Source organism: Notamacropus eugenii, chromosome 4, assembly GCF_028372415.1.
Source record: "Notamacropus eugenii isolate mMacEug1 chromosome 4, mMacEug1.pri_v2, whole genome shotgun sequence".
In the NCBI taxonomy this organism is placed as follows: Eukaryota; Metazoa; Chordata; class Mammalia; order Diprotodontia; family Macropodidae; genus Notamacropus; species Notamacropus eugenii.
The window spans coordinates 295,492,860-295,519,058 of NC_092875.1; the positions used below are offsets into that span (position 1 = coordinate 295,492,860).

The 26,199-nt window shown below is 36.2% G+C and overlaps 1 long non-coding RNA gene across 2 annotated transcripts in view; it reads left to right on the top strand.

Moving 5' to 3' along the window:
* LOC140501362 (uncharacterized) overlaps window positions 1-21,445 on the top strand; it is a 38,669-nt gene extending 17,224 nt beyond the window's left edge. Inside the window, exons 3-4 of one of the 2 annotated variants that reach the window (XR_011966156.1) lie at window positions 9,485-9,859; window positions 11,788-21,445. This is a non-coding gene — a long non-coding RNA (uncharacterized lncRNA). The other variant, XR_011966155.1, reaches the window with a different exon arrangement.
* Window positions 21,446-26,199: the final 4,754 nt, after the last annotated feature.

Here is a 26,199-nt window from a genome sequence, read left to right on the forward strand (position 1 = left end):
CCCTGCTAAACTCCGACTCCTTAATCAAATAGGGTACTGTGCCTGGTTTCTAAATTGTGATGAATCTCATAGGAAAATAAGAACTCTCCAGAAACCATCTTTCCAAAGAATGAACATAAGGAATAAATATCAATAAGGCCAAAGCTAAAATGGGAGGGAAAGCAGATTAATGTGATGAAATGCTCAAAAGAGACATTAAGAAAACAGTTTTCGTTTACAGAAAGGTCCTGACAATAACAAAACAGAATGAGAAGTTGGAAATATAACTGTAGACCGTAGGCAAAAGGGCAGTGATTTGGTGAGAAATTTTCCATAGCCCAGAGAACTGCTTGCGCTCAGCAGTAAAACTGATCCCCTTGGCTTTACTAATTAAATAATCCAGGAAGAGGGGATGCTTTAATCACTCTGTCTGCTCAGGCTCACTCATTTAGATGGACCCCAACACAGAAATTTTAAAGCTCTCAGCTAAAGGGAAATTGGTTTGTGACAGAATATTTCCTCAAGCCAATTCATTGGACTCCTTTATATTTGTTACAAACATTCATAATTTGGTCATGTGGCTGGGTGCCCATGGAACTGGCCCATTTGGTGGGATGTTTATGGCAGATATTTGAATGACAGCAAATGGAAGCCTAAAAGCATTTTCCTGTGTTTAACAAGCAACATCAGGTCACTGTTAAAATAACGAACACCAACAGTAAATTTTAATTCCTTTAAATTTCTCCTTTCCTTCCCTGAAATTGTAGACTTACAAAAGATGTTATGTGTACATGGCAGAAAATGATTTTTTTTTGATAGATCAATGAGCAATTAGTTGGATTGCTACATAGTTATCTTGATTTAATTCTTTTTTTTTTTTAATATTTTTATTTTGTAATGTTTAACAATCACTGCCATACAATTGCGATTTTATCCCTCCCCACCTACTCCCCACTACCCCCCTCCCTCCCCACGACTGCATACAATTCTGTATAGATTCTACATATACTTTCCTATTGAGTATATTTTCACTATAGTCATGCTATGTAGTCAGACTAAGATAAATGAAAGAAATCGTATAACAAATCAGAACATGATACACAAACACATACACATACACGAACATGATCTGCTACAATATGTGAGTGACTTCCATATTTCTCTCTCTGAGTGTGGCAGGCATTTTGCCTTGAGATCCTCCATAGGGATTTTTTTTTTTTTTTTGGTAAGAAGTTCTTGTGTTATTACAAAAATCTAAGTCTACCAGAAAAAACTCTCACACACTGTGGTTGTTGCTGTGCATAAAGTTCTCCTGGTTCTGCTCCTTTCACTCAGCATCAGGTCATATAAGTCCTTCCAGGCCTCTCTGAAGTCTTCTTGTTCATCATTTCTTATGGCACAATAGTACTCCATTACATTCATATACCATAATTTATTCAGCCATTCCCCAATTGATGGACATCCCCTTGACTTCCAGTTTTTGGCAACTACATAGAGTGCTGCTATAAATATTTTTGTACATGTGGGACCCTTTCCCATTTTTATGATCTCTTGGGGATATAGTCGTAGTAGTGATATTGCTGGGTCAAAGGGTATGCACATTTTTGTAGCCCTTTGGGCATAGTTCCAAATTGCTCTCCAGAATGGTTGGATGCGCTCGCAGCTCCACCAACAATGAATTAGTGTTCCAACTTTCCCACATCCTCTCCAGCATTTATCATTTTCTTGTTCTGTCATGTTTGCCAATCTTATAGGTGTGATGTGGTACCTCAGAGTTGTTTTGATTTGCATCTCTCTAACCAATAGTGATTTAGAGCATTTTTTCATATGATTATAGATATCTTTAATTTCTTCCTCTGAAAATTGCCTGTTCATATCCTTTGACCATTTATCAATTGGGGAATGACTTGTATGATTATACATTTGGATCAGTTCTCTATAAATTCTAGAAATGAGGCCTTTATCCCCGAGCTTAGCTGTAAAAATTCTTTCCCAATTTACTACATCCCTCCGGATTTTGGTTGCATTGGGTTTGGTTGTGCAAAAACTTCTCAGTTTAATGTAATCAAAGTTATCCATTTTGCATTTCATAATGCATTCTATCTCTCCTTTAGTAAAGAATTCTTCCCTTCTCCATAGATCTGATAAATACACTATTCCTTGCTTCTCCAGTTTATTCATGGTATCAATCTTTATACCTAAACCATGTACCCATTTGGACTTTATTCTTGCGTACGGTGTCAGGTATGGGTCTATGCCTAATTTCCACCACACTGTTATCCAGTTTTCCCAGCAATTTTTGTCAAACAATGAGTTCTTATCCCAGAAGCTGGGGTCCTTGGGTTTATCAAACAGAAGGTTGCTATATTCCTTGCCTACTGCATCTTGAGTGCCAAGTCTATTCCACTTGTCTACCTCTCTGTTTCTTAGCCAATACCAAGTGGTTTTGATAATTGCTGCTTTATAGTACAGTTTGAGGTCTGGTAGCGCTAGGCCACCTTCCCAAGCATTTCTTTTCATTAGTCCCTTTGATATTCTGGACCTTTTGTTTTTCCAAATGAATTTTGATATTATTTTGTCCAGCTCTAGAAAGTAATTGTCTGATAGTTTAATTGGTATGGCACTAAATAAGTATATTAATTTGGGTAGAATTGTCATTTTTATTATATTATCACGGCCTATCCATGAGCAACTAATGTTTTTCCACTTACTTAAATCTGACTTTATTTGTGCAAAAAGTGTCTTGTAATTGTGTTCATATAATCCCTGGGTTTGTTTTGGCAGGTAGACTCCTAAGTATTTTATACTGTCTACCCTAACTTTAAATGGGATTTCTCTTTCTATCTCTTGCTGTTGGACTTTGTTGCTAATATATAGGAATGCAGAAGATTTGTGTGGGTTTATTTTGTACCCTGCAACTTTGCCAAAGTTGTTTATTAATTCTAGTAATTTTTTACTTGAATCTCTTGGATTCTCTAGGTAAATCATCATATCATCTGCAAAGAGTGATAACTTAGTTTCTTCTTTGGCTATTTTAATTCCTTGGATATCTTTATCTTGTCTAATTGCTACAGCTAACATTTCTAGTACCATATTAAATAATAGTGGTGATAATGGACAACCTTGTTTCACCCCTGATCTTATTGGGAATGCATCTAGCTTATCCCCATTGCATATAATGCTTGCTGAAGGTTTTAGATAGATACTGCTTATTATTTTATGGAAAGTTCCCTTTATTCCTACATTCTCCAATGTTTTTAGTAGGAATGGATGTTGTATTTTGTCAAAAGCTTTTTCTGCATCTATTGAGATAATCATGTGGTTTTTGTTAGCTTTGTTGTTGATGTGATCGATAATGCTAATAGTTTTCCTAATATTGAACCAGCCCTGTAGTCCTGGTATGAATCCTACCTGATCATAATGTATTAATCTCGTGATAAGATGCTGTATTCGTTTTGCTAGAATCTTATTTAAAATTTTTGCATCTATATTCATTAGGGAGATTTAATTCTTTATAGAATAAAAAGATTGTATATTCAGATCTAGAGCAGACTACAAGGTCATCTTGTCTAACCCCATCAATTGACAGATGAAGAAACTGAGGATCCAGGGTGTTAAATGACTTGGCTGATATCACAGTATGTTAGAAGCAGGATCCAAACTGATGTCCTCTGATCCTAAATTCAGTGATTTTTTTCGTGGCACCAAATTGTCTCCCAACTTCATATGATTACAAGTTCAAAGGATGTCATATTAAAACACCTCCAAAATAGATTTATCTCTGCTATCTTTCTTTTTTTTAAAATCATTCAATTCAATTTCAATTTATCATTCATTCATGCATTCAATCAATCAATATTTATAAAGTGCTTATTATGTGCCAGTAACTGTTATTATGAATTGATTGGACCATAGGTAATTTCACAAAAATATCAGTGTTAAATCCAAATGAAATTCTGCAGATTTTAGGAGAGTATGAGTTTTCAATAAATTTTAGATGATAGAAATGATAAGAAGCATGGTCTACTGTACTGAATAATAATTATAATTATATAATCAAATAATAAGTTCTTATGATTTTAGGTTATAAATCCCTGGAAGGGGTGATGAATACTTTATATTTGCATCATCGCACCTAATATGCTACCTTACAAACAGAAGTCTTAGATTTAAAGCTGGAAGGGACCTCAGAGTCATCTAGTCTAATTCCATCATTTGACAGACCAAGAAACTAAAGCATAGAGATTAAGTGACTTACCCAAGGTTATACAGCTAATAAGTGGCAGTGGTGGGCTTCTAACCCACATTCTCTTACTTCAAATCTAGCATTCCTTCTACTGTACCACAAGATTGGAATTATTATTATGACTACTTTTACTAATAGTAATAATAATATTAGTCAAAAGAAAATGTCGAAAAACCTAAGTTTTGCCAGGTCCTGGTGATGCTCATTATTTGTTGAGCAGAACTTGATATCATTGTACTTAGCACAGTGTTATGCACAGAGCAGGCATTAAGCCCATGATAAGGAATGAGATATTTAAATTTAATTTCTGGGGTCACAATTCCATGATTACAAAATCAAATTACAGTTGAGGATAAAAGATTTTTTCTCAACTAACAATTACTTGTGTCTATATCAACTTGTAGCATGTAAGATCAATTAATAGAAAACATTTGGGTGACTTTGGAGCAGATCCTAATCTTTCTGGATCTCCACAGCTATCCTCTCTCCAACTCCCATTGTTTCTGTATTAATATGCACATAAGTATGTATAGAGTTTGATAGTCATAATGTCCTGAAATACCCTAGAGAAGGAGCATTCCTATTGGACCTTACTTTTCCCCTTAGGAAAAGGGCCAATGGGAATGCTCCATCAGGGTGTTCTAGTACACTCAACCTATGCTCTATGCATGCTTATGAATATATATGCAAGAAAAAGCACATGTTTGGTATTCAAAATACTTCCTGTGGAACAGATGGTATTTTGGGTGCTTTAACAGATCTTGGAAGTACCTGAAAGGAAGCCAGAAGCTCTTGAGGAGTGTTGGAAATGATCCATCTGCAACTGGACCATAACAAACTGATCAACGAATGCCAAAACCCAGCAAAAATCCCCCACCATTCCCTACTGTGACCTAGAGAGGGGTTCCAATTTCTAGAATGAAGCGAGATGAATGAAACATTTAACATTTTATTCATCTTGGAGATACAGTGTTAGAGAGAGATCTTATTTCAAACCAAGAAGAAAATAAAAGCTAAGGATTCATTTTTATTTCATAAAAGCAATAGTTTAAAAAAATTGATCTAGATGTAGTGCCATCTTATCTTTGGAAACACATTTTGTTCTCTCTTTCTCTCTGTCTCTCACTGGTTTCTCTATCTTACCTAGAAGTTCAATGGTCATTCACAAGTCTAATTTCATTGCTGATAGGCATTGGAAGTTTTGATCTACTCCATTTCCAACCTGAGCAGGTTATCCCCTCAACCAGCTTGAAGAACTACTCTTGGAGAAACACCATATTGGTTGGTTTAGTGTAGACACCCATTTGGGAGCTCAGAATTACTAAGCTTTAGTGATCCACTGACCTCAGCCTCCCCAGTATCAGGGGAGTCACAGGATTATGCCGCCATGTCTGGGCTTGGAAGAACTTGTAAGCAGTCATGAGCTCCAAACTTAGAAACAAAGAGGAAAAACTTGATTTCAACTCTGAGCCCATTTTTTCTATTAGAAGTTATCTAAAATTTTATGAATATTGCTATAATGATCAGGTGCTCCTGAAAATATCTTTGAATTCATTTTTAAGGATCTCTTAGGAATGGTAGTAAAATGAACTTATTTTCTGGAAAACAAAGATCATAATTTCCCATGTAAGGGAAGCATAGAAACAAAGAATATCATAGTTAGAAGAGACCTCAGTAACCATGTAACCCAACCAATACCTGAAAAGTAATCTTTATGTGCCATTATTCTAACTGTACACATGGAGCTAATTCAGAAATGACTCTGTAAGCAACTAGTTGATTCCATGCTGTTATCATTCATTTTTTTTTTTGCGTATGGTTTTGACTTTTTTTCTTAAAAAAATATTGGATAGATATAGTTTTGAATGGTCCATAAGCCTCTTCTGCTTTATTCTCTTAAACTATGTGTTTTCAACCTTTTTTGGTCATTCTCCCCTATCATATTTTTTTTGCATTGCAATTATAAATAAACAAAAGATACATGATTTCATTTTGGTGATGAACTTCTAGGAAAGTATTTCTTTTCACGGGCACAGATAACTGCAGTATAAGCCTGTTTTAAGAAATCATTGAAGACTACTTGAAAGGTAAACCAAAAGAAAAATCCCTGTTCAGGAAACTTCTTATCAGAAACCTTAGGGGAGTTTAAAATAGGGAAATATTTGCTTGCTAAAGGTATTCACTACTGTAAACAAGGTCAAGCGCAGAGTCCAATTTGAGGAGGGTTTCCTTTGGGTGGTGAGATCTTCCAGATTCTCTTGTCTATAGATGGTGCAGTTATCTCTGGAAAATGAATGATTCCTCTATAATGATTCAAAGGAATCTAACATGGCTGTCTACCCAGGAAAGACTAAATGGATGAAGAATGTTAATTTCTAGCATTTTAACATACATTTATGTGAACAACCTAAAAAACTTTTCCATCAATTTGTTTATCTGGAACAGAGAGATGAATAAATTGAGCCCAGAGTTTAACATGTGGAAGAGAGCAGTCAGGATTACCTTCAGAAAATTTTAAACTTCTTTAATGAAAGGTCTTTTTAATACCAAAATTTTGGTGGTATTTCTGTTTGGCAGTAATGTGATAATTAAAAAGTTCAAGAGACATAGTCTCTGGATAATTTCATCATTTTATTAATAAGGTCAGCAGGTTACTAACAAAAAGGAAGGTCATTTGGCAGTCTCTCTTAGACCAAAGACTCCTAGTAGTCACAGTTCACATGTCTTTTGAAGAGGAGATATTCCTGAGGTGTGCCTAATCATCTCTAATTGGTTAATCAAATGGAAGGTGGGCTATCTTGGGGTACATGACTTAAGTCGCTCAAATCTTGGTCAAAGAGATCAATTTCCATGTCACCTGTCTTGATCATAGGGAGAATTAACATTTTCCCTGGACCTATCTGACCAAATACAATGAGCAGAAATATATCCATTAGCCTAAACTTAGAATTTCTTTTACTATCTGATTAAATCTTGGCCTGGATAACTCTCTAAGGCATATTTCCCACAATGGTTGCTTTCTGAATTAGGAAGTAGAAAAGGGGGAAAACCTTGTTTCTAACATAATGATTAATTATTAGATATAAGAAATATTCATTTCTTATAGTAAGATAATATTCGCCCAAGAATTAAAAATCAGTATTACAGACAGGATAATGTGATTAGGTGGCAATGTATAACCAATGAAGAACTCTAAGAAAAATAAGAGTAAAAATGTCAGCCAAAAATTGTATGATAGTAAAAGAATAGATGCTGGTCTTATGCTCATTCAGTTAATAAGCATTTATTAAGAGTTCCAGGCACTGTGCTAAGTGCTGAGATACAAACAAAATGGAAAAATAGCTGCTGCCCTCAAGAAGTTCACCATCTAATCAGGGAATATGATACATTGAAAGAAGCTGGAAAGGCAGGAGGCAGGGAAGAGAGAGGGCACTCAACATGAGGGCATGATATAGTCCTGTTCAGGGTTAGGGGTATTTGGAAACCCTGAAATGGTGACACACTGGGTCCTGCCTGAGTGAATTCGACCCTGAATTCTTTCAACCAAAGCAAAACAAAGTTTATTAAAAATCCATCATATTGGGTTAACTTTTAAGGAATCTCAATATTTGTATTGCTTAATGCCTCCTGGCCAGATTGAATCTGAACACCTTCATGGAGGTAAGATGGATCTTATGTACAGAAAGAGAGTGGGAGGGATCTAAGGGTGGCCAAGTAGTCTGGGGTGACTAGAGGAGGAGTTTAAGGAGGGTCTTGAGGAGGAGTCTAAGGAGTATCTTGATGGGACTGGGGTGACTAGAGGTCAGACTACAGGGACTTAGAGAATGGGATTTTGGTAGGATCACGGGTGGGAGGTAGCTAGAGGCAATCCAGAGGTAACAGGTAACAGACAGTGGAGGGCTCAGTTAGGTTAAGGGTAATAGATTTGGACATGAAAAGCCAGATCAAGTGGGGAGATTCAAGAAGAGTTCAAGGTGGGGTTCTCCAGGGCCTATGGACAAATGAGACTCAAATTCTTTTGGGGTAAGGGGTGAAGGTCTCACCTTGGGCCTATACCCCATCAGTCCTGTAGCCGGGTGAGAAATTGTGAAGTGGATACCCTAGGCTCCCTAAAGATGAGGAATACATGACCCTTTTTCCTGAATGAATTTGTATGTCTACTTCTGGGGGGCGGGGATGGTGAGCTTCTGATAGAGTGGTCAATGAGAAGCACCTTATCTCAAGTACTACTTAAAGTCACTTTCAGAGAATAGGAGATTTAAGTAGTCCACTCCATGCCTCCACCCAGGTTTGAACAATGGAATAGATAGTGTCCCAAACTCCTGGTCATATCTCTCTGTCCAGGGCAGTTTTTACTCTATAAGAATCCTTAGTCTCTCCTGGCTAGGAGGGGCATCCACTTTAAGAAGAGGGTGTCCCCCTTAGGTTAGGGCCTCCCTTGATGGACATCTCCCTTAAGAACCCATCTCCCTTGGGGGGGCAGTCACCTCCCCCTTAACCAGGTGTTTCCCTTAAACTGAGTCTTCCTTCAGGGGCAAATGAGCCTGCTTGGTGTGTTGTGTTGTTATATGTTATCTATAATAATGTATTATAAATAAATGCTTATGCTTGATTTGGAGAGGGGATGAGTGAATTTCTTTGGAACAACCTTACATCCCAACATTTTGGGATGCCCTTGAACTTTATCATTCCTCAAATGGAGGATCTGGGAAGGACTTTCTAATATTCATGTTTTACTTTCTCCAGTCAGAAGGAGGAAGGGACCCTAGGGGCATGTAGTGCTGAAGACCTATGAGTTTTAGAGTTGTGATTTTGCAGGGAGATGAATTTCTAGGGACAGTGAGGAAAACCAGGACAACAGCAAGGTGGGAAATGATGGGAATGAGGGATGGTGAAAATGAGGGCATAACAAGTGGCCAGTGATAACATCCACTGATATCCTCCTGACGTCAGGAGAAATTGAAGAAGATCTCCAGCATGTTTGGTGTACTCCCTGTGGTTAATTTATTGGATAATATAGATAAGAGTTCACTGGATACACAGACACAGATGACTTGTCATTTGTAACACCAGAAGAAATATCCAAATTGTTGAGATAACAGATCCATTTGAATGTTGTAGGGAGGTAGAGGACTTCCATACTAGGGCATCTAAAGTTGTAATAAGTGTTTATTAATTGAGCGACCATATGACTTAAAGCATTTTGAAGAATTGTCATGTATATAGAAGAGGAAGTAAACATGTTCTGCTTTGTTACAGAGAAGAGAACTAGGAGCAATGGACCTCGAGCAATGGATAGAAGTTGCAAAGAACCTTATTTAGATTTGCCATGAGGAAAAACTTCCTACCTAGTAGAGACATCTCAAGGTCTACTTGACTCCTTTGGGAGGTTGTGGACTTTCTGTCACTGAGTGTCTTCGGGCAAAGACTGAATAACTACCTGATGGATGTGTTGTATCATCATATGATGATATGTTGTATTGGGGATTCTTGTTCAGTCATGGCTTGGATTAGATTGTCTCTAATTCCATAGGGTTACTAAAATCCTATGGCGATCCATTAGCCAGCTCCTGGAAGTCATCATCTCCAAGGACCAAAGACCTGGGTGCAAGAACATCATCCAGAGACTGGCAAGTAAGCTTTGACTTTGTTGGGAGCATTTGGATCCAGTACATGCCAAGGAACTTGTAAAGGATATTTAATCCTGGAAGATAATGCAGGCATTATGATGAGTTTTGTTCCAGTTGATGAAGTCAAATGACAATTTCTGGACCTGTTATTTAGGAGAAAATGATAATGAACCTGTTGGAAAGAAATATTGTAAAAACTTTCTTTGAAAATTGTGTTTCTATTAAAGAGTAGGTAAGAAATAGCTAAGGCTCCCTACTAAAACTTAGATCTACTTCGGGACAGTAATGATCCTAACTCACGTACTGGCAAGTATACTTGCACTGTGGTTAATGTATTGTAGGATAATGCTGTCCACTCATAAAGTAGCATACATATATATTCAGTATATATGCTCATGAACAAATTCATATGCTCAGCTGAGTCTGAAATATTTGGATAAGAGGAAATATTAAACCAAAAGCTCTTGCTGACTAAATGTAATCGATCCTAAGCACAATAATGTTAGGTTGCTTCAAATTAAGATGTTTCTTTTGGATGTGAATTTTTTTTTTTAGGCTCTAGAATGGTGAAGGGATAAAGATTAATTAAAAAAAAGAAAACTCAATCTTATGAGACTAAGACTACCCAGAGAGTAGATGAACACATCAGGCCTGAGAATGGCAAGTTTCTGTCCAAGAAGCTAATGTTTTGGGCCTGTAATAGCACTTATTGTGTCATTACTGGAAAAAGGCGTGGAACTTCCCAATAAGCTCATGTCACTTCATACTCCATAAACACCTCACAATCCCTCAAATCCCTGGCTAACTTACATCCATAGACTCTATCACATCTCCAGCTAAAGTCCCTTAAATTAGTTACAGAAACAATGGCTGGCTTGATTTTCCCGCAAAACCAAGTGGATTGCTCTCTGACTCTTTGCAGTCTTAAAAGGGACACACTTTGTTCCAGTGGAAAGAATTCACAGGGGATTGAATTACATGGAACATTGAAACTTTTGGAAATCTAGAAGGAACATTTGCATTGTCCCAACTGAAAAAAAAATTAATGTTGACTATCCCAAGGACATGATGATATTCACTGAAAGATAGCTGAAAGTGGATAACCCAGATAAGAATGTGAGACCAGATAAGAAAACTTTTGGTTTTGTTGGTACTAATGACTATTGATGCATACGTTGTTTAGACTACATCCTTCACAAGAATATTTTAAAAGAAAAGGCATCAACCCATGTCCCTGGCTTGTGGCACAGAGTGTGTAGGTGTGTGTATGTGAGTTTTCAGGATCGTAATTAAGTAACAAGACCAACTTTCATTTCCATGGCTGAGTATGTGTGTATGACTTTAGGAAAGGTAAGTATTGAAACTGGGAGTCTGAGATTTCTTGAGAACTGGTGCAGTACAGTGGGAAGAACACTGGTTTGGGAGTTAGAGGTCTTGGGTTCAAATCAATCAATTAACCTTTCTAGTTCCTAGTTTCCTCATTTGTAACATGAGGGGGTCTTATTATTTGCCTCTCAAGTCCTTTCCTATTCTAAATTCATGATCCTATAAGATTTCTTGCCTTGGTTGTCTAAAATTTCTCAAGGAAAATTGAATTTCAAATTACCTTACCTTAGATGTGTGTGTGTGTACACACATACACATGCATGTGGGCTAATATGTATTTTTTTCTGGGTAAGGAGATGGAACATCCTCCCCGCACCAATTCTAGTTGTCATCCGATTTTAATCATTACTATAGACCACTAATTTATACTTTCAGTTTTTTCGGACTTCAATATGTTTCTGGTTATCTCAATTCATGTCAACAAATTTTTTAAGAGTACTAAAACCTAGTCAGAGAAAAGTACCTTTGCATGGTAATTTTGGTAATGAGAATTTAGAACTAGAAGGAAACTTAGAAATCATTAAGTTAAAACTTTTTATTTTACAGATGAGGAAAATGAAATACTTTTCAGAAGATTAAGAAGAATAAGCCTAATCGTATTCTAGTAAGTTTTTTCATCTTTATTGATTCATTCAAGCAGTTATTTAGCAAATATTTATTATGACTACCAGATTCCAGGCATTGTGCTGGTATCCAAAAGTGAAAAGGTATTTAACCTCAAAGAATGCATATTTCAGTATCTCCGGGCTCTTAGATGGGAAGAGAAAAGGCCCTGAAGCCTTTGTCATCCTACCTAGAATCTTATAGCTTTTTTTTCTTGATCACTTCTGAGAAAAAGGCAAGGTGGGCCTGGAATTAGGAAGACTCATCTCTGTGAGTTCAAATTTGACCTTAGTCACTAAGTCACTTAACACTGTTTGCCTCAGTTTCCTCATCTGTTAAATGGACTAGAGAAGGAAATGGCAAACCACTCCAGTATCTTTGCCAAGAAAACCCCAGTTGGGGTCAGGAAGCGTCAGACATGACTGAAATGACTGATCTACAAAAAAGAGAAAAAGCACAGAGAGATTTAAATAGCTTGCCCACAGTCATAAAGATGGGAGAGCCACCATTCAAATTTAGGCTTTATAGTTCCATTGTTGGGCAGTCTTTTCCTAATCCAAGATTTTCCTGTTTCACACCCAGTGATTTTGGCACTATACCACTCACATTCAAAAATGGGGAGAACCAAACCTTAATCGCACATATAAGCACCTTAAAATAACTGCATGGGGACAAATATTTCTGCTTGAAGACAGAAAATATCTCTTTTATTATTTCTCCTTTCGTTTAACATGTTAGCTCCTACTCATTGGTCATCATCTAATCAGATGAAGGGTCTGAGGAAGGAGATGTGAGTGCTAACAAATATGTAAACTCCTTCAGTTCCTTAGATTGAAATATGATATTCAGATTTCCTCTTTGCTGGATCATTTAACCACTATTTATGTACCTAGAACTGAGCTAAACACAGGGCACACAAAGATAACAACAGAATTCCCTGTCTCCAAGGAGCTTTCATTCCACTGGGATGAAGTTTGTACACCACTAAATAAACTGAGAATATCCATAAAAATAAAAAGTAGTTGGGGGAGGGAGGTACACAGACAACTAGAAGATTTCACTGAGTACTCAATGAAAGATAATATCAAGAAACTATAAATGAAAGGAAGATTTTTCTCTTCCTAAACAAATCCTTTGTAAATGATTCCTTCCTGGATTGTCTTATGAAGAAAATAGGTCATTTTGGGTCTCCTTGGATTTATTTTCAGAGTATTAAGTCACAAGTGTGCCGCTAGTTTCTGCTTCAGGGGGGCAGACTGTCTCATTAGAGGCTACCAGCTGCAAAAAGTTAGGCTTTTTTCTGCCCTTTGCCTTCCTACTGCAGATGTATTTTGTGTAGAGCATTTAGAATTCAGGTTTGTTCACTGAACTCATGCTTTGTGATTTCAGAACAAACACAGAAGCATAAAATTCTTTTCAGAGAATAATAACATTGACAGTAACCACCATCACTCTTGTTTGTATTGTTACCTGGTCTGGATTCGTGTTATAATTGGTAAAGGAAACTCCTCATGAGGAATGAGGAAACTCTTGATACCTATGCAGACAGGCCGCTAGCCTGCAATTGATAGACTTGGAGAATGGCTTGAGGTCTTGAGAAACTGATTTGGGTCACATGGCCAATATATGTCAGAGGCAGGGACCTAGGTCTTCCTGAAACAAGGCATGAGATTAGCTCTCTCTTCCCCAGTCAGACTCTCTCACCATCATTTTTGTAGAGTTATTTAAAGCAACAACGAATTAGCTAGCCAATAAAGCACAAAGAGCAAAAGAATCTATTTTCAAGGATAAGAAACAGATCAAAAGGTTCAACACTAGTCTTTTGATTTTTATGTTTAATTGATGTTTATTTTTAAGCATTGCTGTCATTTCCCATGCTGTCATCATCCCTCTCCCCACCAACAGAACCTTTCCCCATTGTGAAGTACAGTGAAGCCATGTAAACTGATATGTTGGTGGTGTCTGAAAATGGATATGCCTAAATCTTCACCTGTTGTCCACCACTGTTGTCTCCACTGAGAACAAGTAAATAGATTTTGCTATCAAGCAATTTTACTATCAATTTACTATCAATCAAAGTTACATCAAGATGGGTCATTGCAGCGATCTGAGTTTTGCTGTCTTTCGAGAAGTAAGGAATGAAGAAAGGAAGGAAAGAACAAGGAAGAGGGAACAAAACATTTATTAAATATTTAGTTATATGCTCAGCACTGTACTAAGCCCTAGGGATTAAAACATAAGCAAAAAGAAAGGCAATCCCTGTCCTAAAGGAGCTTACTTTCTAATAAGGGAAGACAACATATAAAAGGGACATATAATTGGGAGGGGACAGAGATGATGTTGTAACCTGGGTGGTTGGATGGCAAAGAGGCGCCAGGTACTGAGGGAAGTTTCAGAATGAGGCAATAGTAGCAAAGGTATTGTTTTGAAGTTTAGAAGTCAAGAATAGGGCTGGGAGGGGAATGTTGCTTTCCTTCAATTTTAACCTTCTAAATAATTTGCTGAAGGAAATAACTGAGTTTTTTTCCAAAGATTTTATTTCATCATAATTATGGAACCATTCTCCATGTGCAAAACTCAGCTCTTGGTCTCATTAGAATTCACTTTAAGTTCAGCTGATTAAAAAAGAAAAAAGGAATAAAGCTACATATATACCTTTGTGTCCTATATGTCCCTAGTTTTGTCAGCCTGGTCTTCACAACCAGCATTGATAATCTTATTTAATAAATGAGATAATCTTGTTTCCATAACGGTATATACCTTAAATTTAGATATGTTAATTTTTGTTGTTGTTGTTCAGTTGTTTCAGTCATGTCCAATACTTTGTGACTCCATTTCTTGGCAAAGATACTGAGGGGTTGCTATTTCCTTCTCCAGCTCATTTTACAGATGAGGAACTGAGGCAAACAGAGTTAAATGGCTTGCTGCCCAGGGTTACATAGGTAGTAAATGTTAATTATTAAATGATGGTAATTTGAGTTAGCAATCTTCTGATCAAGAACTAACTTTAGCTCAGGAACCATTCTAAGCCATTCTGAGTTCTGTCAGTCTAGTGCCAATATATCTTGGCATGGCATTTAATTATGCTGAGCTCTGTCACTAGTTGTATGATCTTGGGCAAGTCATTTAACCTTTATATGTCTCTGTTTCCTTATTTATAAAATGAAGGATTTGGATTTGATGAACTCAGAAGTTCCTTCCTGCTCTGAATCTATCACCATCTTTTGGGCTAGGGTAAAATTCAAAGATGATGTAAGGTATCTATCTATCTATCTATCTATCTATCTATCTATCTATCTATCTATCTATCTATCTATCTATCTATCTATCTATCTGTCTATCTGTCTATCTGTCTATCTGTCTATCTGTCTATCTGTCTATCTATCTGTCTATCTATCTGTCTATCTGTCTATCTGTCTATCTGTCTATCTGTCTATCTGTCTATCTATCTATCATAGTTGAAAGGCAGTGTAATATAGTAGAAAGTGTCCTGGACGTTGAGGGCAGCTGGGTGGCACAGTGGATAGAGTGGTGGGCCAGGAGTTAGGAAGGCCTGAGTACAAATCTGGCCTCAGACGCTTACTATTTGTGTGACCTCAGGCAAGTCACTTCATCTTGTTTTCATCAGTTTCCTTATCTGTAAAATGAGTTGGAGAAGGAAATGGCAACCCCTCAGTATCTTTGCCAAGAAAACCCCAAATGGGGTCATGAGAAATTGGACAGACTGAAATGACTGAACAACAACAAAAGTGCTGGAATTTCAGCCAGGAGAGGTTATGAGTCTGAAATTCTCTAGCTGTGTGAGTGGGAACATGTCATTTAATCTCCAAAAGCCTCAGTTTCCTCATTCCTTAAAACTGGAGGAATAATACCTGTAGTGCTTCCTTAATAGGGGTGTTGTGGAGATCAAATGAAATTAGGTAACATAAAGTGCTATATAAATGTCACGTCATCTATTCTAATACACAGTTCTTAGAAAGCGGAAGAGAGGACATGGTTTCTCAGAACAAAACTGGCTATAGGGAGTTTTCTTTAACCTTGCTAGCACTTAAAGATGACTGCTAAAACCTTTGAGAATACAAGTCAAGATATTCTCCTTGAGTGTGTGTGAAAATCTTATATAACTTGTTTTGTAGAAAATAATATTTATGTAAATGGTATGTCTAATGTCACGGGGTACCAAGTTGTGGATTTCTATCATTGGGAGAAAGTACACTTGTGCAAATTTCTTTCATATAAATTATACTTGTCTTGGAAAAATGAAATAGAGGCTTACATACATTTCTTCTTTGTTTGGGTAGTGGAAACAGATGATTTGGACTCCCAAGTGCACTTTTTTGGCCTGAGTTATTCAATTTGCTTCCCTACATTGACCAATGTCACCAGCTAATTTCAAGATCTCCCTTTTGTTCTATGTTGTGCAAACAGATCTGTTTTCAAACCTATCTTATTAAGGGGAGAGATTTTTTGCCTAGGTGAAATAATTATTATTTTTAAAATTTACCTTAGAAACTCAATGGGCTATTTTGACTGATGGCACCCCAAAGTTAAGACAATTAGTAGGCAAAACATAGTGGATGAAACCTTGAAGTCCTGCTATGGAAAAATTTAAAAACTTGTTTGAAACTTCTAATGTCAACCTTAGTTTTAGTTTTTAACTTTTCCAAGGTAAGTTTTGAAGGAAGCCAAAGGAAGCCCCTGTTTCCTAGACTTTGCTTTTTCCTTGGATGTTGCATTTGACTTCAGTCAGAATTACATATATATTAGGACTCACATTCTTTCCAAGGCTGGGATTAAGGCTATGCAGTGTAACTGGTTATCCCCACCACTGGAGAGTTAGCCCTGGTATGATCATGTGTTTTCTTTGCCCTGACAAACAAAATACATTCTCAAGTTCCATTTTATTTGCACCTTTCAGCTAGGAGACCAAATTGCTTGTTTAACTTTGGCTTTTGGAGTTCTCTATGTTTCGGTTTTGCCAAATGTCAAAATAGAGCCATGTCTCTGTTTCATGGATAAACTTGACTAAACCATATTAGATACAATTGGCAAACAGCTCAGGTCTCAGAAACAAGACACAGCTTTGGCCTCTGTTTGAAAAAATATATGGAGTGACCTTGCATCATTGGAGTGGCAAATGCTGCCAAGCCAACAGCCAGGGTGAGGGTGGGCCCTGCTGTTTAGCAAACCTGCATTAGTATTAGACTTTCTCCCCTCTACTGTTTCTGAAAGGCTGCCTTAGTCTGGAAAACATTATAGGAAAGACAATTCTTAGAAAAAGAGCAAAAGCAGGATAATTTCAAGTCAGCACTGTGTTTGAGACCTGATCTTTGCAAGTTCATTATAAAACTTCAAAGCCAGAATTGAATAAATGGAAAAATGTGGTCCTTATTGTTTGTAAAACAAAAAACAAAATCTTTGTTAGCATAGAGACTCTTTAGCTACACATGCATAATCATATGGAATAATACTTACCTTATTAGCATTATTGACAAAACCTCGAAAGAGAGGGAGACTTGGGTAACGCACTGTAACTAGGGAACTCAGCTCCAAATGAGTTATGGCAACAGACGATTTCCAGCAGGCTTCAATTAATGGACTGAAATCATTTGCACTGAGATGAAAAACTGCTTGATTTGTCCTGAGCAAACTTGTCCTTTTTGGTTTGTCAACTAGTCTTTCTCTATAATGTATGCTCTAAGAGAGTAGAAACTAATTTTTGACATTCCAAAGTTGAAAATGTGTGTTGGGTGGTCAGATAATAATTGTCTCCATTTTCTTTACATTCTGGGATTATACTACTTATTTGTCATCCTGGAAAGACAAAAGGGAGTCACCAAATTTGAGATTTGGAATAGCCCTTAGAAGTCAAGTCCAATCTTCTCGATGCTAGATTTCCTTATACACATCCATAGCAGAAGGGTGCTTCTTCTCACACCTTCTGCTACACACCTTCTGTTTATCTGCTTCCAGTGAGCGATGGGTCATGACCTCACAAGACAGCTCATTCTTTGCTGTTTACAGCTGTTTGCAGAGTTCTTTCCTATACCAAGCAAAATTGCATCTCAGCAATGGCATGGTCCCATCCACTCTGACCAATGCTGGTTGGTATGAGCGATATCAAGCTATTTGCTCATTTTGAATTTGTGTACCATTAAAAAAATTCAAATCATAACCCAGACCCCAACCATTACTAATTTTTAATAAAATTCATTATGTCCTTTCATCTAGAAGAGGAATTAGAGATCAGTTTGTCCACATATATCCTAGTGAAATATTCTAGAAAGTAAGGACCAGATAAGTCTAATGATTTCATTGGCTGAATGGGTGGATGAGAACAATTTGTTCTAATGGCCATGAAGATGGCTGAACTGTGGAGAACTTAGAGCTTGGTCAGGCATCGAACACAAGTCATCCATTGAATTTCTAGCCATCACTAGGCATCTTGACTTTTGTCTTGCCAGCAGACTTCAATGACTCCGGAAGACAGAGAGTGAGTTTGATGACTTTGTGCAACTCTACCTTACTTAAATCAATTCACACAGGAGTCAAGACATCACTCATGATGTCATTGGTCCTCTTTCAAATGAAAGACAAAACAATTATCTATCCCATTAGAATGTAAGCTCCTTTGAATAAGTTTGCTTTTATTAATTGTATTTACATCCCCAATACTTAACAAAGTGCCTGGTAAATACTGGATACTTAATTAAATGATGAATTGATTGACTAGGTCAAAGAGTATAGCAGAATCATTCTATGATGAAGAGACAAATAATAAGGACCAGTAGTGATTTAAAAGAAAATTAATGCTAAGTGAAGGACAACTCAAATCTAATATCTATAACAAAAAACTTTAATGTATTAAACCTTCCAATCAAATGAAAGAAATAGCAACCTGGATAAGAAATTCAAACATAATTTTTTGCTTCCTACAAGAAAAGCATTTAAAAATACATAAAGAATGAAAATAAAGGTTTGGATCAATATATTCTAGGTGTTTCAGACAATTCTCAAGAATAGGAGTCACAAATTTGATTTCAGATAAGACAATAAAATAAATATTCACAATATGAGGAAAAGACCCCACAGACTGATCAGCAAATTCACTGAATATTCACACTAGTGTGATTCTTCTTCTCTGTCTTTTCTTCATGATTAGTCAGAATTTTATTTTTTTAGGATTTTCTATTGCTTGTGAGTTACATTCTTTTTTAGACTCTCAGACTGAAGATTCATGCCTATTTTTTCTTCGGAACCTTTTGAAATCCTAACTGAATTTGAGGTCAGCTACCAGACTGTATTCAATTTTCTTTTTTCTTATTCTAATGAATCCCAAGATAACTCAGTCACTTTTTCACAAGGTTCATTTCACCTTTGTCTTATCTTTCCTGACAAAATGCTATCTCAAATTATCCCACTACCCACCTTCTTTGCTATTCACATGCTACTGAATAGAGGTACAGAAAGAAAGCCATATAATTGAGCTGATTGGCTATACTGCAGATTTATGTTATCTAAACTCACTTTGGCTCTTACTTCAACAGACCATCCTTTTATAGTTTCCTGACTGACTCTCTAAACCACTCAACACAGAAACTTTGCTATATAATTCAATAATATTATGAAATTTATTAAGTGAATACTATTTGCCAGGCACTGCACTAAGTGCTTGGAATACAGATAAGAAAAAGAGCTTGCACCCATCCCCAAGGAGCTTGCAACGAATAGGAGAAGACACACAAAAGAATGTTGGAAAGTGGGATGTGGGTGAAATATAGGGTACCTGCTACATGAGTATCTTATTTCATGGAGTTTAAACCTGGTAGATCTGAAGATGTAAAATGAAGTGAGTTGAAAGTTTCCTCTATAGAGGAAAGCTTTGGGAGGAGTTTAGCATACCATCCTTCATCCCTCCATTCAGAGGAAGAAGAGGCTGGGGTAGGTGGAACCTTCTCTTCTAAAATCTTCCAGACTTCCCTCTCTTTACCTTCTTATTTGAGATCATTCACTATGAGCTCCCTCTTTTCCCTTGTCATCTCATATTTCTCTGACATAATACCTCTTTTCTTATTTCATTCAGTCTCTGATAAGAAAGTAACTTTTTTCCTTGCCAAGGCCAATCCTTTTATGTGCTGCCTTGATCCTACTCCTCTTATCTTCTTCAACAGATTGACCCCATGATCACCCCAACTTTCTTTCTTATCTTCAGCATCTCCGTATCTTCTGTTTCTATCCCTACTTCTTACAAATGGACCCATGTCTCTCCATTCTTATAAAAACCCTTCACTATCTCCTCTCTTTTCTCCTAATTTAATTCCCTTCTAAGTGAAATTTCTTGAAAAAGCTATCTATACATAATGCTTCCACTCTTCGTCCTCCGACTCTTTGCAATCCTGTTTCCAACCTCATCATTTACCTGAACCTTTTTCCCCCAAAATTTTCAGTGATCTCTTAAATGCCAAATCTGATGACATCTTCATAGACCTCATCCTTATTGACCTCTCTGCTACATTTGACATTGTTATTTACTTTTTCTCTTTATTTCCTCTCTCTTATTTCTTCTTTTCTTAGTTTTCTTTGCTCAACCTTCATACATGTTATGCCCACTAACTGTAGGTGTATCTCTCAAAGCTTTGTCCTGAATGTCCTTTACTTTTCTTTCTATACTCATTCATTTGGGGGTCTCATCAGCTTCTGTGTCTTCAGTTTTCCTTTCCATAATAATGAATTGCAGATACATCTATTAAACCTAATTCTTTCCCTTGAGTTCTGGTCTACTTGACATTTTGAGCTTAATGTTCCATAGTCATCTCAGAGTTAACGTGTACAAAACAGAGATTGTTATCTTTTACACAAATCTGCCTCTTTGTCAAATTATTACTTATGAGGAAACTGCTAGAAAACCAGTCATTTAGATTTACAACCTTGGTGTCTTCCTCACTCTCATTCATCCCAGTCAGTTGTCAGTTGTCAGTTGTCCACAACAGCTCCTACATATGTTACTTATGTATGTTTCTTAACTCTCACAAGACCACCCTAGTTTTGTTTCTTTTCACCTCCCATCTGGACTATTGTAATAATCTTTTAATTGTTCTCTCTTTCAAGGTTCTCCCCATTCCAATCCACCTTCCAGACTGCTGCCAAAATATTTTCCTAGTCTTCAAATCTCACCATGACACCCCATCTCCTCTCAGTATACTCCATTGGCATCCCATTATCCCTAGGATTAAATATAAACTCTCCTATTTGACATTTTAAGCTTCTTGTAGCTTGACCCCTTTCTACCTTTCCAGTCTTCTTCCATATTGTTTTCCCTCATGTGCTTTATGATCCAGTCATACTGTTCTGTGTGCCAATCCATATACATTATGCTTTATTATTCATCCATGCCTTTTCACTGGCTAACATCTATGCCTGGAATGTTCTTTTTCTTTCTTAACATCCTTGATTTCTTTCAAGAATCATTGCAGACATAATTTCTGTAGGAGGCCTTTCCCAGTCTCTCTAGTTGCTAGTGTCTTCCAATCTACCATCTACTTTGTATGTATCTCCTACCTGAGAATCTTTAATTTGTAATTTATTTCTCCTGATTCACTTCTTTTTCTTCCCATTAGAATTATTGCTTTTTTTATGTCTTAATTATTGTTTTGTGTTGCATCTGAACTTACAGTTTTTTCTGAGCCTTTTTTTTTTTTTTTTTTTGTCCTCAGATGTTAATTTAAAACCCTCTCAATTAGGTCAGCGAGTCTTCTGCCAAATGCATTCTTCCCAGACTTTGTGAGATGTACTCACTCCATCCTTCACCAGGGATCAGTTGTTCTAGTATCTCAGGCTACTATCCAGGAAATCATAGCCTTTGCTTTGACTATCTGTTTAGCCAGATGTTCACTTCTCATGTCCTCCTCCCTTTTCCAATGTCCTAATCTTTAACTGGAAGAAGAAATGAAAACATCATCTGTGTCCCTATATTCAAATTTCTATCCAGAAAATCAGCATCTTTAGAGATGGATTCCAGACTGCTACTTGGCTATCAATTATTTAAATATTAATTAGTAGAAATGGGTAGTGGTCAATGTAGTTGACAATTATTTACTTATTCTCTCTCATATCTTGAGATAGTGTATGACTATCGCTTTGTAAAAATTGAAGTACTATATCACTATGCCTTGTTGTGCTGATTGGTGGTTGCCTTAGTTGGCTCTTACATCTAGGCTCAGGATTCAGCCCCCTCCAACTGACATGCCATCCAGTCCAAAAACTAAGCTATGGAAAAATTATTCAATTCATGTCTAAAACTGCTACCTTGGAATTCATTAAATAGGTTGGTGGTTGCCTCAGTTAACAACTACATCTGGTCCTGCTTCACTTTACTCCTCAGAATTCTCTTCTCACCAATAACCATGCCAGACCACATCTAGCTTTCTCTTTATGGACCAAAATCACATCAACTCTGATGTTTCTCCTGGAAAGAGTATATCAATACCTTGTGGTTCCATCCACTATCCCTGTAATTTCCTAAAGCAAATATCCTACCCTAGCTTCCACTCTCATACATATACACACATACATACACACACAGAATTATATAGTTTATATGTGTATGTGTGTACATGTGCATGTATATGCATACCATCTATATATGTATATACATACATACATACTACACATATACATATATAAAATATGTTTATATATTATATAATTATATATAATTTATATTATATATTTACATAAATATGTGTGTGTGTTTATGTGTATAGTTTCCCTCTATCAGATTATCAGTCCTTTGAGAGCAGGAACTGGTTTTGCTTTTATTTTTGTAACCGCAGCACTTAATATGGTGGTTGGCATATCATAAGTGCTTAATAAATGCTTTTTTCGTTCATTCATTTTTTGATGCAACTCAGATAGAAATATTCCTGAGACAAGTTACTATCTTGCTGTAACTTTTTTTTCACTTAGTATTCTGCAGACATAGATGGATAAAATGACTGCTTTTTGTAAATTAATTAAATCTTATTATGAACAACTTTAGTAGCAGATAGGATTATAGGAATGTTGCTGGCAGATAAGTGGTATAATGTACGGAGAGCTAGACTTGAGCCAGGAATACCTGATTTTCAATCCTATTTCAGACACTTACTTGCTATTCAAAAGGGTATGTCAACCTACCACTTTGCAGCTCCACTCAACATCTCAGTAACTCTCCATACTAAAATATCTTTCCTTAGCATTCACCTTTATATACTATCTCATAAGAATAAAAGTAGGGACTATCTTTTTGTATGTGTATTTCCAGTGTTTAACAGATTAAAATGTGACACATGCTAAGTATGTTATAGATGCTTTTTCATTTATTCATTCCTTTATTAAAAAAGTACAGAAAATATCACCTTATAAACACTTGGCCTCTTCAAAGTGGAGCGATTTGGCAAATAAGGAAAATGCCATTTTAAAATATGTACTTGTTTAGAACAATCAATTAAAAAATCTTTATACAATTTTTAAAAAAAATTTTATTGACTAGAAAATAATCAGCAAATATGAGCCATTCCATACACAAAAGCCACAAAAATGGGGATTATACAAGAAATCACAAATTCACCGGAGACTACTTTTATTCCTTTTACTAAACATTAAATTTCACTATTCTTTTTATACCATATTGTTATTTTATACTTTTTACTATACATTAAATTTAACTTAAGGTGGTGACTACATTTTCCTGTTTGTCTTATTTGCCTTCTGAACCTTCTCATCAGCTTCATTGAATATTTTAAAATGCTTTATTATGTTGTTCTTTTCCTCCTTTCTTTTGCATCATGTTCACTCACTTCATACTTTGTCTCCCAGAATCCTACCACTAATAAAAGGCTGCCCTCACCTTGCAACAAAAGTATAGTTAAGCAAAACAGAGTTGTGCTGTAATGTCTGCTCTGAAAGTGGATGTTGGAGTCTGTATCTACATTATGTTATCTCTCTGTCTAGAAGAGGAAGGCAGGCCTCATCATTAGTTTTCTGTCATTGTGCTTGGTGATTTCCTTGATTCAAGATCTTAAGTCTCTCAGATTTCTTTTCTTTTACAATGTTGTGGCAATTATATAAATAGACCTCCTGGTTATGCTTATTTCTCTTGGCATCAGTTCATGCCAGTTTTCCCACATTTCTCTATATCTGGCCCATTTGCTATTTTTTGCAGTACAATAATATTCCATCACATACATATTTCATAATTTGTTTAGCCATTCCTCAGCTGATGGCTACATGCCTTATTTCCCCTTCTTTGATACTATAAAAAAGTACCACTATGAACAATTTTTACACATAGATCCTTTCCCTCTTTAATTTATTTAAGGTATTTTTGAGTTAAATTGTACACACAATTTAGTGACTTTTGGGTAGGATTCCAAATTCCTTCCTTCCTTCCTTCCTTCCTTCCTTCCTTCCTTCCTTCCTTCCTTCCTTCCTTCCTTCCTTCCTTCCATTTTATTTTCAGTTCCAAGTTCTCTCCCTCCTTCCACTCTCTCCCCTACCCATGGAGAAGGCAAAAAATACAATATACATTATATGTGATGTCATGCAAAGTGTACTTCTTCATTTTCCATGTTAAAAAAAGAGAAAAAAAAAGAGAAAGGAAATAAAAATATGCTTCTATCTGGATCTGAGACCATCATTCTCTATCAGGATGTGGATAGCATTTGACATCATGAGCCCTTGGGAGTTGTGTTGGATCTCTGTGTTGATCAAACTTATTGTCTTTCACAGTTGATTGTTACAAAATGATGTTACCATATAGATTGTTGTCCCAGTTCTGCTTACTTCCCTTTGAGTTACTTCATATAAATCTTTACAGTTTTTTCTGAAGTCATCTCCTTTATTGTTATTCATAGCAATGTCCCATATTGCTATGAATATATTCATAGCAGTATTTATTCCTTTAAATTTAAAGGCCATAACTTTTTCAGCTATTTTTCAATTGATGGCTATCCCCTCGGTTTCAGATTCTTTACCACCACACAAACAGCTAATGTAAATATTTTTGTATGTAGGACTCTTTTTATTTTTCTTCTATCTTCTTGGCCTATAGACCTAAGTCTAGATATTGCTGGCACAAATGATATAAACAGTTTTACAGTTCTTTGGACATAGTTCCAAATTGTTCTACAATAGAGCTGGAACAGTTCACAACTCTACCATTAGTGATCTGGTGTACCTCTTTACGCATATCTTCCAGCATTTGTTATTTTCCTATTCTGTCATCTTAGCCAATCTGATGGGTATGAGGTGGTACCACAGAATTGTTTTAATTTACAGTTCTCTAATTATTAGTGATTTGGAGCATTTTATCATATAGCTATTTGTAACTTTGATTTCTTTCTCTGAAAACTACCTGTTCATATAAATTGACCTATAGAGTTGGGGGAATGGATTCTATTTTTTATAAACTTGGGTCACTTCTCTACATATTTGAGAAATGATATCATTGTCAGGGAAACTTGCTGAAAAATTTTCCCCTCCCCTCAGTTTTCTGTTTTTCTTCTAATTTTGTCTCAATTAGTTTTATTTGTACAAAACCTTTTTAGTTTTATGTAATCAAAATTTTCCATTTTACCTCCTGCGAAATCTCTATTTCTTGGCTGGTCATGAACTCTTTTACTATATATGAATCTGACAGGTAATCTTTCTGTGTTATCCTAAATCATATGCCCAGTCTGAGTTCATCTTATTATATAGTACAAGATGTCAGTCCATGCCTGGTTTCTGTCAGACTTCTTTCTAGTTTTCCTAGTAGCTTATGTCAAAGAGGGAGTATTTGCCCCGTTACGTGGGATCTTTGCATTTATTAAATGGTAGACCACAGTGCTCTTTTGTTTCTGTATATTGCATACTTACTCTGTTCCATTGACCAATTTCTCTCTTATCCTGCACTAAATTGTTTTGATTATGCCTGCTTTTAATATAGTTTGAGATGTGGTACTGCTAGGCCACATTTCTTCACTGTTTTTAAAATTTTTCTTGATGGTTATGACCTTTTGTTTCTCCAGATGAACTTTGTTATTAGAATGATATGGCACTGAATAAATAAATTAATTTAAATAGTATTTCCATTTTTACAATGTTGGCATAGTCTTTACACAAACAATTAATATTTTTTCAATTATTTAGATTTGTCTTTATGTGTGTGTATAATGTTTTGTAGTTCTGTTCATGTAATTCCTGTCTTGGCAAATAAACTTCCAAGTAATTTGTATGGTTTGCAATTATTTATGGCTGTCCAGTTTCTTGTTCTGAGATAGAGTTACCTAAATATTTTATTTTCTATTAATCTGGGCTATTTATACTTTTATAAAT